A 17,572-nucleotide genomic window follows, 5' to 3' on the forward strand; every position below is an offset into this window, starting at 1 on the left:
CTATTGGTAATTTTGCTTCAGTGTCTGCCTTATACCTAGTTAACTCTGCTACTGCATTAAATTAAATTCCAGGAATATTTTTTGCTGTATTATATTAGGGTGGAGATATATAAAGATCTAGTGGCAACAAAAGCCTTTGTCTAGGTAAAAAGGCTCTACTTACATGCCGCATGCAATAATACCAGTTTATTTTACATTCTAAGTTTTAAGTAGTCTATTTTATAATGCAGATATGGTCATTCTACCAAGGTGCTAACATTTTCCTCCTGTTTTCTTTTTAAACAAGTCAGCTTTTATAGTTGACCTCATGCTGCTCATGTCCTTGATGTTGGTTTAGCCAATAATCCTCTCAGTAGCGTGAACCACTCACTGCAGTCTGGTCTTACAGATGGAAGAAGCATAGGGGAACCAGACTGTGGTGGACATGGTGAGCACAATCTGTATGATTACTGTGAATAGAATCTTTTCTGGATGAATTGAGAGATACTGAAATTCCTGAATTGGTATAAGAACATCTGTAGGGGAAAAGGTTCTATTTATACAGGAAGCACTGTAACAGCAAGGTACATACTAGCAATATGTGCTTCACGCTGAATGATGAAATGCATGGAGGAAATAGGGGTGATTTCCTTAATCAAGCCTGTGGTGTGCTGGCATGGTCATACTGGCCAAGGGAAGATATGACTGTGCATTGATTTGACTCACCTAAATTAGTGGGTGCAGCAAGAAAGGCATAGTCTCCCAGCAGTAGACCAGACACTTGTTGAGGGGCCAGAGTATTCACGAAACTGGACACTAGCTTAGACTTATGGCAAATCCTGTTCTCTGAGAAAAGCCCACTTCTAACGATGTTGATCACTGCATTCGGTAGATATGCATTCAACTGTTTTCCATTTTGGTTGTTTGTTCTCCCCAGAACATTTTCAGCATCACATCACAGCAGATGGAGTCTCACTAGATCCAGACAGGTCAGGGTGATCATGGATATGCCTGAACCAACTGGAGTGGAAGGTGTGAGGAAAGTGAATTGGATGGCCAATTATCTGGGCAAGATTTTACCTGTTGAATTTCACTTTTGAAATGTACATGTGCTGGGTAAGCAACTGATAACTTTAATTATTATTTATGATTGTTTATCCAATCCTGGTGACAGGGACTGTCCATGCATATCAGTCTGCTTGTGGAAAACTGCAGCACATGTTCACAGTATAGAGCAGAGCACAGAGAGCCTATGTTGACCAGCCCAATGCTGCAGCTGACAATAACACAACGCCTCTGGAAAACTCCTCATGAGGTGGACAACTGCATACCACTATACCTCAGCTTCCAAAATCCCTACTGCTTCGATGACCAAACATCAAATGATTCAGAAAGTTTGAAAAGCAGGCAAAGGAGAATCAAGAATGCCAGTATAATATGCGTCACAGAGCACGTTCCTTACCAACACTGCATTCTGGCCAACATGTGTGGCTTCCAAGAGAGGAAGCACAAGGGACAATCATTTGTCAAGCAAAGACACCCATGACTTAGATCATACACACTGATGAAGGACTGGTTACGAGAAACCGCACACTCATGTGTGCCATGGACCTGTCACAACATTCAAAACCTCCTGCCACAATTGACACAACCCCAGAGCCAGGTAACACTGACACACACACACACACACACACACACACACACACACACACACACACACACACACACACACACACACTCACACTACCTGGGACATGAACAAACACAGACATAGCAACATGAGCAAAGCTCCTGAGCGACTGGATTTGTAGAAAGAGAAAAAAATCTATCAGTTATGGAAAAAAAGAAGAATGTTGTTCAATGTATTTGTTCAGTAAGAATGTATTGGAGATGGTGTTATCTGTAATAGGATGTAATAAAAGGGGAAGTGTGTTCTTACTTAAAATGGAGGTGTTCTGTAAAAGGCATTGTATGAGTAATGCTATTGTTGTCAGACAGACCTGATTTGTGTAACACTGCAGGGACTTCTGTTGAGTAGCAAAATTCCAAGGCACTGCATATCAGTCTGGCTCACTATCATAAGTATAGCTAACACAGTAACCATCATGAGTTACATCATCAATAAAGATTAGTGAGCCAATTCCAGAAGTAGCCATGCAAGCCCAAGCCATGACACTAACTTCACCATGCTTGACTGATGAGCTTCTATGTTTTGGATCATGAGCAGATCCATTCTTTCTCCACACTTTCGCCTTTCCATCACTTTGGTAGAGGTTAATCCTGGTTCCATAACTTTTGTGGCTCATCTAAGTATTTCTTTGATAATTCCAATCTGGCTTTCCGATTCTTACTTCTCGTGAGTGGTTTGCATCTTGTGGTATGGCGTCATTATTTCTACACTTGAAGTATTCTTTGAATAATGGTTTGTGCTACCTTCAGTCCTGCCCTGTGAAGGTTGTTGGTGATGTCACTAACTGGGCTTTGGTCTTTTCCTTATCTTTACATTTACATTTATGGTATTTGGCAGACACCCTTAACCAGAGTGACTTACAGTAGTGCTTTGAAGTCTCTATCAATAAATACATCCTGATACTGGTTCACTATGTCAGAGACTAAGAATACCCGTCAGTCTAAAAACTCTATTGGGGAGGTAATATAGTAACGAAAACACAGGCAACACACTATTTTTAAGTGCTAATTTAAGTACTTCAGGAAGAGGTAGGTCTTTAGATGTCATTTGAAGACAGCCAGTGACTCAGCTTTTCGGACAAATAGGAGAAGTTCATTCCACCACCTTGGTGCCAGAACGGAGACGAGTCTTGATGCATGTCTTCCTTCTACCCTGAGAGATGGTATGACCAGTCAACAGTGCTAGAGGATCAGAGGGTGCATGGTGCAGTATGGGGTATGATAAATGCTTTGAGGTAAGTGGGTGGTGGTCCATTTTTGGCTTTGTAGGCAAGCATCAGTGTTTTAAATCTGATGTGGGCAGCTAGAGGAAGCCAGCGGCGGCTGGGTTCTGGATCAGCTGCAGTCATGCAGCTGCATTCTGGATCAGTCATACAGCTGCATTCTGGATCAGTTGCAGAAGTCAAATGGTGCTCAGCGACAAACCTGCCAGGAGCAAGTTGCAGTAGTCCAACTGCTGCTGTTTTTCTTGGCTGACATGTACTGTGTCTGTTTGTTAGTACACCAGTGGTTTCTTCCTTTTTCAGGACATTCCAAATTGTTGTATTGGCTATACCCACCGCTTATGCAATGGCTCTGATAGTATTTTCCTCTTTTCTCAGCTTGCTTTTCTTCCATAGATAGCTCTCTGGTCTTCCCATTGTTTAATATTTTTAACTGCAAATGCAGTCATCACAGGTGAAACTGAAGGCTAAAACCAAGAACAGATTTTCAGAGCTATTAATTTTTTTAGTCAATCTAACAGGACACACCTGGGTAACAAGAGACACCTATCAGTCACATGTTCCAATATTTTTGCTTGCCTATAAATTGGGTGGTCTGATACAAAATGTGCCATGTTCTATATCATTTAACACATCTACATATAAACACCAGGAAATAAAAGCTGAAATTCTAAACTCTCTTCTCATTCATTTTTTTATCGCAAACCCAAATATCTTAAGGCTACAGCAAAAAAAACAAAACAAAACAAAACAGAGAATCTGTCTGTTCTATAACATTTCCTTACATGAAAATGGTCGCTACAAACAAGCCAACTTGTTGACACTGGCTCAACTGTTTCTATTCTCCCAGAGCACATCTATTCTGGCCTAGCTGTCATGTGAAAACACTGACCTCTAGTTATTGAACTCTCTTTAGGTAATGAATTAGACATTTTTATTTGAAGAGGCTTTTGTGGTGGAAGGAGCAAATGATTGCTCTCGACAAAGCATAAGTAGGGTAAGTGTGTTGTCAATTATTCAATCGGTATGACCCATAACAGTCATATTTTGTAGAAAATGTTTGAGAACTTTGGTGCTTCTGTTATGGTCAAGGTACTTATTAGAGTTGGGGTAATTGGAGTCCGGACTCAAGTCAAATTATGAATGAACTCGGACTTGTCACGCACTCGGGTGAATTTGTACTTGAACTTGACATGGACAGTACAGTCAAGTCCACGTTATGTGTAACATGAAAATAAAGACAAAAAATTAATAAAAACATAAAATTAAGATAAGAAATTAATGAATGTCTCCCTGCCTGACCAGGGTGCAATCTGTGCGTGGACGCTTGAAACGTGTGAACAGAATGCCGCCTCAACATGCATGTACCAAATTGATTTCTCTTCAGAGGCTTATTACACTTGGACAGTCAAATAAATACACACACATCATGTCAAAATACAGGTCTGGCTGAGTATTCATGCAAACACAGTTATGACTTAAGTGAATGTAAACAGTTGGGAAAAAAATCAGAGGTGTGTCAATACAGTATATTGGATCTGTGCATTAAGTCTTAAGGTGACATCAGTCTAATAAACCTGCTGCTGTCTGTGTCATTAATGTTAATCAAATAACAAAAGAGAAAGAGAAAATCACTCATTCCTTTGACTGAATAACTTAAGTAAATATAATAAGAATCACTGTATGTCATACAGTGACTTCTATTTTATTTTACATTTAATTTCTTTATTTAATTTCTGTAGTATTTCTTACTTGAATACTGATAGACCTACCTGAGAAAACATATCGTTATCGTGAAATTAGATTGTAGTCATATTGCCCAACCCAAACATTAGCATTTGGTGATTCCAGTTTTGAATTTCACATAAAATGTGAAAAGTACTTCTTAAAAAAGCAAAGTGCTCTCCCAAGACATTCGCAACCTTATTGTTGCAAAAAACATTGCTGGAATCGGATACAGACTTATTTAAAAACTTCTGAATCCTCTAGTAAGCAGCACTGGGACCATTATCTGCAAGTGAAAGCAACATCACTCCATCAACCGGCCACGCACAGGAGCTCCTCACTGATTTCTGACCAGGAATTCTGAAGAATAGTTAGAAGAGTAGCCCAACAGCCAAGGACCACTCAGAAAGAGCTCCAGAAACACTTGGAGGCAGCAGGTACCATCGTCACAGAGAAAATAGGCAATGCAATCCACTGCTCACGCTCACCCCACAATACTCCATTACTTAAGAAAAGGCATGTCAAAGCTTGTTTAAAGTTTGCTACAACTAATTTGGACAAGCCTATGAAATACTGAGAGATTGTAGTCTGGTCAGACGAGAGCAAAATTAATTTTTTTGGCTGTCATACTACACACCATGTTTGGAGAAGGCATGGCACGGCACATCACCTTTAAAACACTATACCAACAGTGAAGTTTGGAGGTGGAAGCATCATGGTGTGGGGCTGTTTTTCATCGCATGGTACTGGCAGACTTCATATAATTGAAGGAATGATGAATAGAGCCCTCTACCGTGAGATTCTTGAGAAAAATCTGCTGCCATCCACCAGAATGATGAAGATGAGTCATGGGTGGACCTTCCAGCAGGACACCGATCCAAAGCATACAGCAAAGGAAACTCTCAATTATTTTCAGAGAAAAAAAAATGAAGGTGTTAGAATGGCCCAGTCAATAACCTGACTTGAATTCAATTGAGCAAGATTTAAAGACAATATTTTTAGAAGAATGGGCCAAAAAATCACACCTGAATACTGCGGCCGATTAATTTGCTCATACAGGAAGCGTCTTGAAGCTGTCATTACAAATAAAGGTTTGTAATGACTCATCAAACTGGATGAGGGAACACTACCTTAAGCTCAACTTGGCAAAAACTGAACTTCTTGTCATCGTAGCCTACCCCTCAATCAACCACAATCTCACTGAACAACTCGGCTCAACCACACTCAAGCCAAACAGGACAGCTAGGAACCTTGGGGTGACCTTTGGTGACAGCTTGACCCTTTGCAGACCACATTTCAACAACTGTAAGACCCTGTAAGTTCATTCTGTATAACATCAAGAAAATCAATATAATAAAAATAGTAGCTGTTATTACTGATGTGCTTAGGGTTGAAAGGATAGCTGATTTGATTAGGCCAAAAGGAAGTGTTGTTGTTGATTACAGCTGTTATCTTGAAAGATTTTTTAGGTCTTGAAATAAAGAATAGATACCCTTGGTAATGGTATTGACCAAGTAAAGTTTGTTTTTGTGATGCTGTATTTCATTTTGCTCATTAGTTTACATTGAGATTATTTGTGTGCCAAATTATTGGCAAGCATGGATGTTCTTTAGTTAGTCGGAAATTTTTATTAGACAAAAGATAGAATGCTAAAGTTTTTAAATAGCAGTTAATAGTGACAACATTATCCACAATTCCATAGCTTATAGGGTAATTTTAGGCCCAATTATTATGTCTATCTGCATAATTTAAGGTCAGTAAAAGTCTGTTTCTACACGCACTAATCTAAAGTACATTATTTATTTATTTATTTATTTATTTATTTATTTATTTGTATTGTTAATTGAGATGCTAAAATATTCTTTAAAATATATTTAAGCTGTTTAAAGGAGCACAAACATGGGTGTATTTACCAAGGGTGCAAATTGGATGCAAAAGGTGCAAAAGCAAAAAAAAAAAGGGGGGGGGGGGGGGGGGGGGTTTGAACCTCACCAAATAAGCAAAAGCATGCATATTGTCTCTTTGGAAAGTCTACTATTGAAGGATAGTAGACTATGGAATTTGGATGTAAATGAAATTACATCCGGGGAATATGCATATTGCCCATTCTTGTGTGTTTTATTGGACTCTCATTCCATCTTTGAAATAGCTGTTGGGGTCTGGCTACTGTCTGTGAGATTTAAGCCAATTTCAAGCTTATTAGATTTTTAAATTATTCTTATCATGGAAAATCTATGAAAATAGCAAACCTAGTTGGACGATAATAATAATAATCATCATCATCATAATTAATATATAGCTATGTAGATTTATATAGTGCTTTTCTAGGAAATCAAAGCGCTTTACATTGTATGCGGGGGGAAATCTCCTCAACCACCACTAATGTGTAGCATCCACCTGGATGATGCGATTGCAGCCATAGTGTGCCAGAACACCAGCTATTTGTGGAGAGTAGAGCAGAGTGATGTAGTCAGTTCAGGGATGGAGATTATTAGGGGGCCATGATAGATAAGGGTCAATGGGGTAATTTTGCAATTGGACGGGGTTATACCCCTACTCTTGACGATAAGTGTCCTGGGTTTTTTAATGTCCACAGAGAGTCAGAACCTCGGTTTAATGTCTCATCCGAAAGATGATGCCTGTTTCAATCCCTCTTCTTCATAGATTTCTGCCAGTTCTATTAGGTTCATCAATCTCAATTCAATGTTTCAGACCTCCTTTCCTATACAGGACTGCCCTCTACTGACTATGAGATATTGTCTCTGACTTGCATCAAGGAAAAACAGAAGCTGTAAAGTAGGTTTTCAGTATAGATAGATGTTGACATAGCCAAAGTTTGCTTACTTTTAATAACCTAATTGACACATATATCACACATAGCATCAGTCATAACAGTGAACAAAAATGTGTGAAATAAACATTACACCAAATACTTAGAATTTCCACCAAAAAAATTATAGAAATTATTTATCTTTATTCTAACAAAAATAATTATCATTACAATTACTACTTATATATATATATATATATATATATATATATATATATATATATATATATATATATATATATATATATATAAAATGTATGTGGCACAATTATTGACACCCCAAAGGAATGTTCAAAATAAGTGCAAACAAATTGTCAAATTGTTAATTCATTCATTCATTCACCTTCAATAACTGCTTTATCATTGTTAATGTTGTGGTGAATGAGGAGCCTATTCCAGGACCACTGTGCATCAAATGGAATACACCCTGGATGGAACTCCAGTCCATTGCAGCACGGTATTAACATGTTTTGGTGAGGTAGGAGGAAACCAGAGAACCCAGAGGAAACCCACACAAACATGCTGGGAACATGCAAAACTCCACAAAGACAGTAACCAGAGCTCAGGATTGAAATAAGGACTCTGGAGTTGTGATGGGGCAATGCTACCCGCTATGCCACTATGTATTTGAAAGAATTCATGGTGAACCATTTTGTTGCCTTTAACCATGTCCTGTTTCCCTGTGTAATAAAACATGAGACTTGCAGACATGTAAAATCTAAGAACTTCCTTAAGCCCTGCCTTTCATTCTCTACTCATACCCATCTAACACACACACACACACACACACACACACACACACACACACACACACTGTTACTGGTAGAGTTTCCTTTTTGATAACATGATGTAATGTAATTCTCATTTGACACCTTGTGTGCAGGACAATGGCTACATTGTGTGACTGTGATTTACTGCTTGCACCTTCACTTCTGTGTATTCATGTCATGGTCATTAAGGGGACAATAACTTCAAATGACTGATACTCACAATGATCAAACTGCCCTGTTGGGAAAAAAAAAGCTGGGGATGGAGTTTGATGCCAGTCCACTGTGGGACATCACACACAGAGACAGACATTCACACACTATTGGACACCTAGGCCATTTTAGAGTAACTTTCACCCTACTGGCATGTTTTTGGCAGATAAGAGTAAACACACATGGACACAGGGTGAACAATGACACTTTGCATAGACAGTAACTTGATCTCACGATGGACCCTGAAGCTATCAGGTGATACCTACTATGCTGCTCTTTGTATGAACACTTACTGTCAAACAGAGGAGCAAAGCTAATGTCTGGAATGTGTTTTTTGAGAAGGTAGGAGGTTTATAGGTGTATAATATTTCAGTATTGGCTCGGCTCACTTTGGGATACATTCTGGATAAGATGGCCATTGTTTCGGGAAATATCTGTACTGTGCAGGTATGCAAAACATCCACAGGTGGATGGCACTCATAGTAATTATTTCCATTAGTATACAGGTTTTTTTTAATGCTTGTGTGTCTTTTCCTTCAGAGATTTTTATTAGTACTATGTTAATTCTCTAAATCCTTATTCCAGGACTTCTACATTTGAGGTTTTACTTTTTTTTTAAATATGAGATCTTTAAATAGTCGATGTACATGGTCAAAGATTTTTTTTAAATTATGGAGATCATAAATTTGGCATTGGCTAACTGTCCCAAGAGCCGTAGGGAATGTTTGCAGATGCACAGAAACTCTGAAGCTAGCGTGTGTTTTCCGGCAAAAAAGGCCTTGTTAAAAACTTCAAACAGCTCTCCTGGCAGACCCAAGCCTCACATTCAAGTCCTCAGGCTGAATAAAAACCAGAGTGAGGCTAAAAAATATGGCTTACACTTCTTTACCAGGCCAGATGGGAGAAATTAAGAAGAGTGTAAATTTGAATTATGGCTGCCTTGACTTGGCAGCACAAATTCCAATGCTAACACGACCAGTTGTTCTCATGAACGGGGAAAAAACGGACACTGGCTTTTTAGTAGAACCCCCACCTCCCTTTGCTCACACATGTATAAGGTGCATGTCACGCGAGGCACCACTGCCAACTCTTTGGGGGTTTGCACACAAATGAATAGGTCGATTGAAGCAGCCGGAAACTGGTGGAATGTGTCGGAAACCACCCTCCAGATGTAGCACTGCTTCTAATGAAGGGGTGTGATGAAGGCAGGCTGTTGGAATGGTGAGGAAGACCATTTTTTTCTGACTCTACTCTCTCTATCTCATCATTGTCCTAGACATTTACAAATAGTCTTTCTTTGTCACCCCAGGTTTTATTTATTTCCCTACATCTCCAAAATAATAGAACCTACAACCAAGGGATCGGATGCACATTAGAAAACAGTAGTGGATGGAAAATGTGACTTTCTGTGCTTCTTCAGCAGGTGTAGACCACCTACAGACCACGGGGACTAGGGGATTTGATGTGAGAAGCTTGAAGGGGGGAGGAGTATTGTCTGTCACCTCTAACTTCTTTGTGGTTTCTCCCTTTTTGGCCTCCTACATAAAAGAGTTCTGGGACCCAACTCCAACTGCTGGCATGGGTTTAATGAAAACATGGCTATGAGCTGATTTCAAAGCAAGAGTGAAGCAATGTAGGGAATGAACTCTCCAACAAAGCACAGAACCACATTTTAGCAACATGGGACTGAAGCTTATTAAGGCAACTGTAGAGAATGGAAAATTTTACCTTCAGTAGTTGTTCAGGTGTGGGTGTAGACCTCATATAGGCCTTAAGGACTAGGAGATTTGATTTGGGGCATTATGTAATTGCATTAATTAAAACTTGAAAACTAGGACATAAAGAACAGAAATAAACAGATATGTATCACATAATATCCTAGGAGAATCAGCCAAGGTCTCTAACATCATCCTAAGGGATCACTTCACTGCTGACCTGGAGAGAACCATGGCCTCAGATTTGGAGGTGTTGATTTATTTTTCAGCTGCTTTAAACATTTTTTTTCAAATAGAAATAGTTTGAAATTGTCCATTATTGGCTACAGTACCATCAAAGGAAATCAATACTCTAAATGCCAATGTTCTATTCATTACACATATGTGATAAAGGTGACTGGGCTGTTATTCATTTGTTAAATGTTCTACAGTGCAAAAAAAAAAAAAAAAACCGGAATGTTCCCTCTTGACCAAGCACCTCAAATGTGGGAGCTTGTGTTTGTGTAACAAGTGGGCTCTTGTATGTAGCTCTGTAGTGCATTGTAGTTATTAAAGTCAACAAGAAAGGAGTCTTTGTCACTGGAACCATTGGAGCCTGGTCACATGCCGCTTGAAGTGGCCAGAAAACCAAGCTCAATTTTGCCCAGCATTCCTAGGCTCTTTGGTAAACCAAGCGTGGTCCAGGTGGACCCTAGTGGGAACAGCTGTTTCCTTTAGCCTATCAACATGGATTACTTCAACCAGGCATAGGCACTGACTGAGTATCTCTCTTTCTCACACAAACACACACACACACTCATAGGGGGGCAAGCAGTCCAACCAGGTGCACCAGGTGAGGGGCCTAGAAGGGTTTAGTAGTACAATGCCATGATGAATATGACTATATGAAATATTATATATATATATATACATATACATATATATATATATATATATATATATATATATATATATATATATATATATATATATATATATATATATATATATTCTCTATTATCCATTTTCTCTTCACTTCCACACCGACTGAAACTTCTGTGGCTATTTAAAAATTTCTGTGCCTAATACGTAGAGAGTATTTGGCTATTATTTACTTTTGCTCATGCAAGTTTTCTGTTGCATAAAAAAGAAAAGGGCAATATTCAATATCACATAAGACAATCCCTCCAGGATTTCTTGATATTGTCATCACAGAAATTAACGCAAAATAAAGGAAATTCTGCAATATTTGGACTAGCTTGCAATTTTTCAAAATTACCGCACATTTTCCGCAAATTTGGGCCAAGATATGTCATGTGACGTCATCACAACACACATTCAGCCAAAGCCCTCTTCGTTTCACATGCATTGAACGTGAGTACAGTTAAAAGGTCTCATTTACCAACAAACACCACACCGAAAGACCATGCAAAACAATTTCCTGCAATTCAAATTTCACCAATTCAAAAAAGCACAAAAAACTCTGCATATTGCATTGCAAATTAAAAAAAAAAATGCAGCATAAAATCAAGCATTTTTAGTTGCAACAATCACACAAATAACTCAGTGAAATCTTGTACAGAGTGATTAGAAAGAGTTTTAGTTTGATTATGGTTGTGTTTGTGTGTGGCTTGGGCAATATGCATGGAGGATGTGGGCATGATAGTCTATTTTAAAAACCGTGTAGCATTTTTATTAGGGTATGCAGCATGTTTTGTGATTACGTCATCTTTACTGATTTAGCATGATAGCAAAGGTGTAACTATTTCAGATTTCCTCATTACACTAAACCAGACCTTTGGATTGTTCAGGAAGACTAAAAAGACTTACCACATTCTCTCTGGTGTATCTGTCCTGAACCTTTGTGTATGATAACTAAACCAAATATCTTGAAAAAAATAAAATAAAATAAATAAATAATAAAAAAATGATTTGTGTGTTTCAAAGTTCCCTCAGTCAAAGAGTCTGTTTGTGCTTTAGCCTCTGTTTCTCCTTCCTTGTCCTGATGTAAGTAGATAAGACAAGGAGGTTTGGTCACCCTACCAAACAATAGCCTCCATTCAGATTCAGCAGTTAAGGGCAGAGTATTGTTTGATGGCTCATGTCCATCTACAGTACCAGTGACTAGAAACTCAAGTTCTCCCTCACTGCAATCTTAGAAAAATTTTCCAGTTGTGGAAGAATTTCAATCTTTTCCAGCTTTAAGGAATGTATGTTTATGCCATTTTAATATAACAGCAAAATAAACAGAGAGGACAGAATGAAGTAGACCAATACAAAACAATGTAGGAATATACTGTCATGCTCACAAACTTATATCTATGGAGCTATATTTTTGTGCAGGTGGAAGTATAATTTGCTTGTGTAACAAGCAGTTTTTACCAAGTGGTGGAATGTATTTTACTTGCTCTAATATGTTTGAAGTAGGGTAGCAGGGGTGTGGCTCTGCTTAGGTGATTTTTGTTTAGCCATCTTTGGTCAAAATATGCCCACAAAAGTGCACATGAACTCTAAAAAAATGCACGATTGCATTTTGCATCTATCATGTTGTGTCTAACTATACATTGTCTGAGTGTGTACACTGTAAGGGTGCAGGTGTTCCTATTAAAGTGGTCAATTAGTTTATTGTTCTTATTCTGCCTGTATTAGTCATTGATATTTGACCATTTTCTAATTTATGCCACTGAATCCTTCTATTAGCCTGATTTTATTATCTTTGACCTCTTGCTTGTTTTTAACTATGACTGTGGATTAAGCAGCCGACTTTCAAAGCAAAACATATCTCCACATTTTGTTAAACTAAAATATACACAAAGAGAAATAAACAAAACAAATCATATCAACATCCTATGTACATTTCTTTCTTTCTTTCTTTCTTTCTTCACATTTACTTAGATATACAGTGCACCATATTGTATCTAACCTTACAGTTTCACCCAGGCTTTGTTTGTCTATTTTTAACACTTTGGACTGTTTATTTGTTTTGGCTGCAATTCAGGCAGGTCGAAACTTGTACCTTTTTCTCACATATCATGCCACCTGTTTGTTCACGGTGAAAACTGCACATATCTACGCAAGAATAACTGCACTGTATTAAGTAATGCTCAGTAATGCTCAGAACTAAAACAGAAAAAAGGATGTGTATAAGGATATTTCTTAACTAACAACTTATAAAAGCAGGCACAAAGCAGGAAAACTCACACCCAGATTGGATGTATGTTCAGGGCACCATGCATACACACCTGTGTAAAATCACGCCTATGTATTGGCCTGTCATGGTCAGGTGACATGGCATTTCATGTGTTTCATTTCTTTTTTCTGAAAATGTGAAAAGTAAACATAATATGGACATAGCAGTTATTGTGGTAGCAGCCAGGTAAAGAGTATATTGGTGACAAGGACAATAGCAGCAAAAATACAAGCCATCAGTATAGAAATGTGCAAAAACTGCAAGGGGAGTGGGATGGTGTTCAGTTAAGTATGTGTGTGTGTGTGTGTATGCACACATGTGTGCATGTGTCAGTCCAGTCTCTGAGCACTGAGGAAGTATTGGAGAAGAAGCTGTTACACAATCTGGCTGTGAAGGCCCTAATGTTTTGGTACCTTTTTCCAGACGGCAAGAGGGTGAAGAATTTATGTGAGGAGTGTGTGGAATCATCCACAATGCTGGTGGCTTTGCGGATGCAGCATGTGCTAAGATGGAGGGAGGAAAGACCCCAATGATCTTCTCAACTGTCCTCACTATCCACTGCAGGGTCTTGCATTCCGATACAGTGCAACTTACAAACCAGGCAGTGATGCAGCTTCTCAGGATGCTCTCAATGGTTCCTCTGTAGACATTGATTACTCTCAGGGGTTTTGTCCTCTGATGAAACCCCTGACTTTTCAGCCATCACTGAAAGGTCTCATGTGCAATAGGCCCAACTGTATGACAATGGCTGCTGCTGCCACAACAGTCTCTTGTAGAGACTGGAGGGGATGCCCAGACCCAGTTTTATTTTTGTTCATTATTGATAGGATTGACCCTATGTTTGTTTGGAATAGAAACGCCCTCATTGTAGTAGACTCCCATATAACCTCAGGAACTCTCTGTGACTGGACAATAATTCTGTGTGGAAATATGTGTCTTTTAGATCTATCGTCAGAAACCAGTCCTTGAACTGAATATGTGGAACAATAAGTTTGAGCGTCAACATCTTGAACCTGTATTTCTGAAGAGTACGGTTCAGATGACGCAGGTCTAAAATTGCCTGCATACCCCATTTTATCTGTGGACCAGGACGTAATGGCTGTAAAACCTCCCTTGCTCAGAGAAAGAGGTACCTGTTCTACGGCCCCTTTGTCAAAGAGAGATCTACTTCCTAGGCTAATGTCAGGCATTGTGCTGACTACTGTGGTGAGCACACCTCTGAACTGGGGGATCGAGCTCTGAACTAGACCAGGTAACCCTTTTCTATGGTGGACAGAACCCATGGAGACACATTTGGTAGTAGTTTTCATGCTTCCAGATGGTCTTTTAGTAATGTTAACTTTTCCACATTCTGTTCACCAACCAATGAAAACTGAAAATTTGGGACAACATTATATCGTGCCAGCTAATAGACTGAATACTGTCATAGTATGTTATGTTTATATTCACAGCATTTATTTTTTTTATTTTATTTTTTAAAAAAATATTATATTGTTATTCTTTTACACTATCTTTTTGCACAGCCCTCACACTCTGGGTCTTGGTCTTAGATGGCTGTCCAGCTCACAGTCTCTGGAACGACCCTCATCTACAGTGGCATGTAAATCGCCTAGAAATGCTGGCCGTATTCCTAGCACAGAAATATGTGCCTTCCTCAGTTGAGAGATAATCATGTGTTTGTTGTGGCAGACAATACAGTGGTGGCCTCATATATGAATCACCAGGGAGGGTTACGTTTGTGCCCCCTGTTCAGGCAGGCACAACTAATTCTTCTCTGGGTGGAAGGAAAGTTTTTGTCAATTAGTTCAATGTACATTCCTGGGCAACCGGAATGTGGGGGCAGACATCCTGTCAAGGCACAGGTTGAGGCCCAGGAATTGGAGGCTCCATCCACAAGTGGTGAAGTCTGTATGGCAGAGGTTCGGCCAAGCAGAAGTGGATCTGTTCGTCTCCAAGGGGACTCCTCTGACACCATTATGGCTGTACTCCATGGTACACATGTTGCAGAGGTCACGTCTGTACACCTTTCCCCAATCGCTCTGCTCCCACAAGTTCTAGCGAGAGTTTGCCAAGACCATCTATGTCTGCTGCTAGTAGCACTTTATTGGCCAGCTCAAATATGGTTCATGGAGATAATATCCCTGCTAGATCGCACATCCTGGAGATTCCCGTTCACAGGGATCTACTGTCTCAAGCCAGAGGGTTGATTTATCACCCTCAGCCAGAATTATGGAAACTGTGGGTCTGGCCCCTGAGGGGTACCAGCTAATAGATTCCAGTCTCTCAACCAAGGTTGTAGAGACCATTAGCATCATCCATGAAAATATTGTATGCACTCAAGTGGTGACTTTTTGTCTCATGGTGTGAGGAACATCAGTTAGACCCAGTAAACTGCGCAATAGCTACAGTCCTTACCAGAGTTCTTACAGGGACATTTCTCAGCAGGGATGGCTCCTTCTACAATTAGGGTCTATGTGGCTGTAGTTTTGCCCAGTCATGCCCCTATTGATGGAGGCTCTGTGGGGCAAAATCCTCTAACATCGAGGTTTATGCATGGTGACAGCTGGCTGAGACCCATCTGCATTTGAGCCCTTAGAGTCAGCCTCAGAGAAGCTTCTGACTTTAAAGGTAGCTCTTCTGCTGGTCCTGACATCTTTGAAGCAAGTAGGAAATATACAAGCTCTCTCTGTTACCAATTACTGCCATGATTTTGACCTTGGATTAGCCAAGGCCTTCCTATATCCTAGGCCGGATTATATTCCTAAAGTGCCTACGTCTACTGCCCAGCTGGTAGTGTTGCAGGCTTTCTGCCCTCATCCGTTCCTTACACCGGAACAAGAAAAATTGCACTTACTGTGTCCAGTAAGGGCTCTCTGTACTGACGTTCACTGCTCTGGCCAATGGCATAACTCATAGTAGTTGCTGGTCTGCTTTGGCAGTGACAGTAGAGGTGATGCTATGTCACAGCAGCGCATCTCTAATTATATAGTGGAAGCAATCTCTATTGCTTATGAGGCAGGCAGTCTCGCTATGCCTCTGGGCTTGAGGGCTCATTCCATTAGGGAAGTCATCTCCTTGAAGGCTTTATCCAAAGGGGTACCCTTACAGGATGTGTGTGCTGTGGCGGGGTGGTCTATGCCACATACATTCATTCGGTATTACAGTTTGGACATGGATTCCACCCCGGGCTCAAGGGTCTTGCATTGACCCTCAGGCTCGGGCCTTTTTGAACAGGCCATACCCTAAGTTTGATGGAATAGGTATACTCATTCCCACAGCATGAAGCTCATGTAATGTTAAGTTCCCTTTGAAAGGGAATGTCTGGGTTACGCATGTAGCCCTGTTCCCTAGAAGGGAAAGACATTGCATAGCTTTGTCATACTGGGGCAGGCCTGTGAATTGCATCTTCACTTCAGTTAATAGAGGCTGATGAAGTGGTTTACAGATGCTGTTTTATAGTCATGCGCCCATGGCAGGCCTATAAATAGGTGTGATCTTACACAGACTATAGATATCTGTTGTGCGCGAGGGTGCTTCCCACAGCATGAAGTTCACACAACATCTCGTTCCCTTCTCAGGCAACAGGGTTACATGTGTAACCCAGACATTTTTGGACAGTCAGAAAAACCTGGAGAACCTGAGGAAAACCCACTTGGACATGAGGAGAACATGCACAGAAACTTTGTGCTGACAGTAACCCGAGCTTACGATTGAACCAGATGCCCTGGGGCTGTGAGGCGTCAATGCTACCCATTGCACCACCATGCCACCTCATCTGTGCAGCCTGAAGTCTGTAAATCCTTAAGTTTATGGTTTTCATTAATACTGTATATTATTTAGCTATGCCTTCTTCTACTTTACTTTGTTGCTTTCACCTCTTCCTGAGATCAGTGTACTCTTTTTTTAATCTAACAGTGTTTCTTTTTTTTTTTGTTTGTTTGTTTTTTTCTTTTTTTTCCCTTTCTTTTTTTATAATCTAACCCTTCTCACCTTTTATGCTTATGCTTAGGGTCAGCAGGAGCCAACTTTTTCTTTCAAGTGCTTTCCCTTTCAGTAATAGCTGTATAGAACAATTAATGGATGGACAGACAAACTTTACTGATACCCAAATAGACATTTTGAACTTCTTTGTGAGAAATATTTTTTTCTGGTGCTACATGGGTCATAAAACATTTTCATAAAATGGTTTATGTCCAACAATGAGGCTACTTGCTAAAACAAACACTTGTCCCGAAAAGGAATATGGGAGATTTTTGTCATCA

The sequence above is a fragment of the Ictalurus punctatus genome, chromosome 2 (genome assembly GCF_001660625.3).
Source record: "Ictalurus punctatus breed USDA103 chromosome 2, Coco_2.0, whole genome shotgun sequence".
In the NCBI taxonomy this organism is placed as follows: Eukaryota; Metazoa; Chordata; class Actinopteri; order Siluriformes; family Ictaluridae; genus Ictalurus; species Ictalurus punctatus.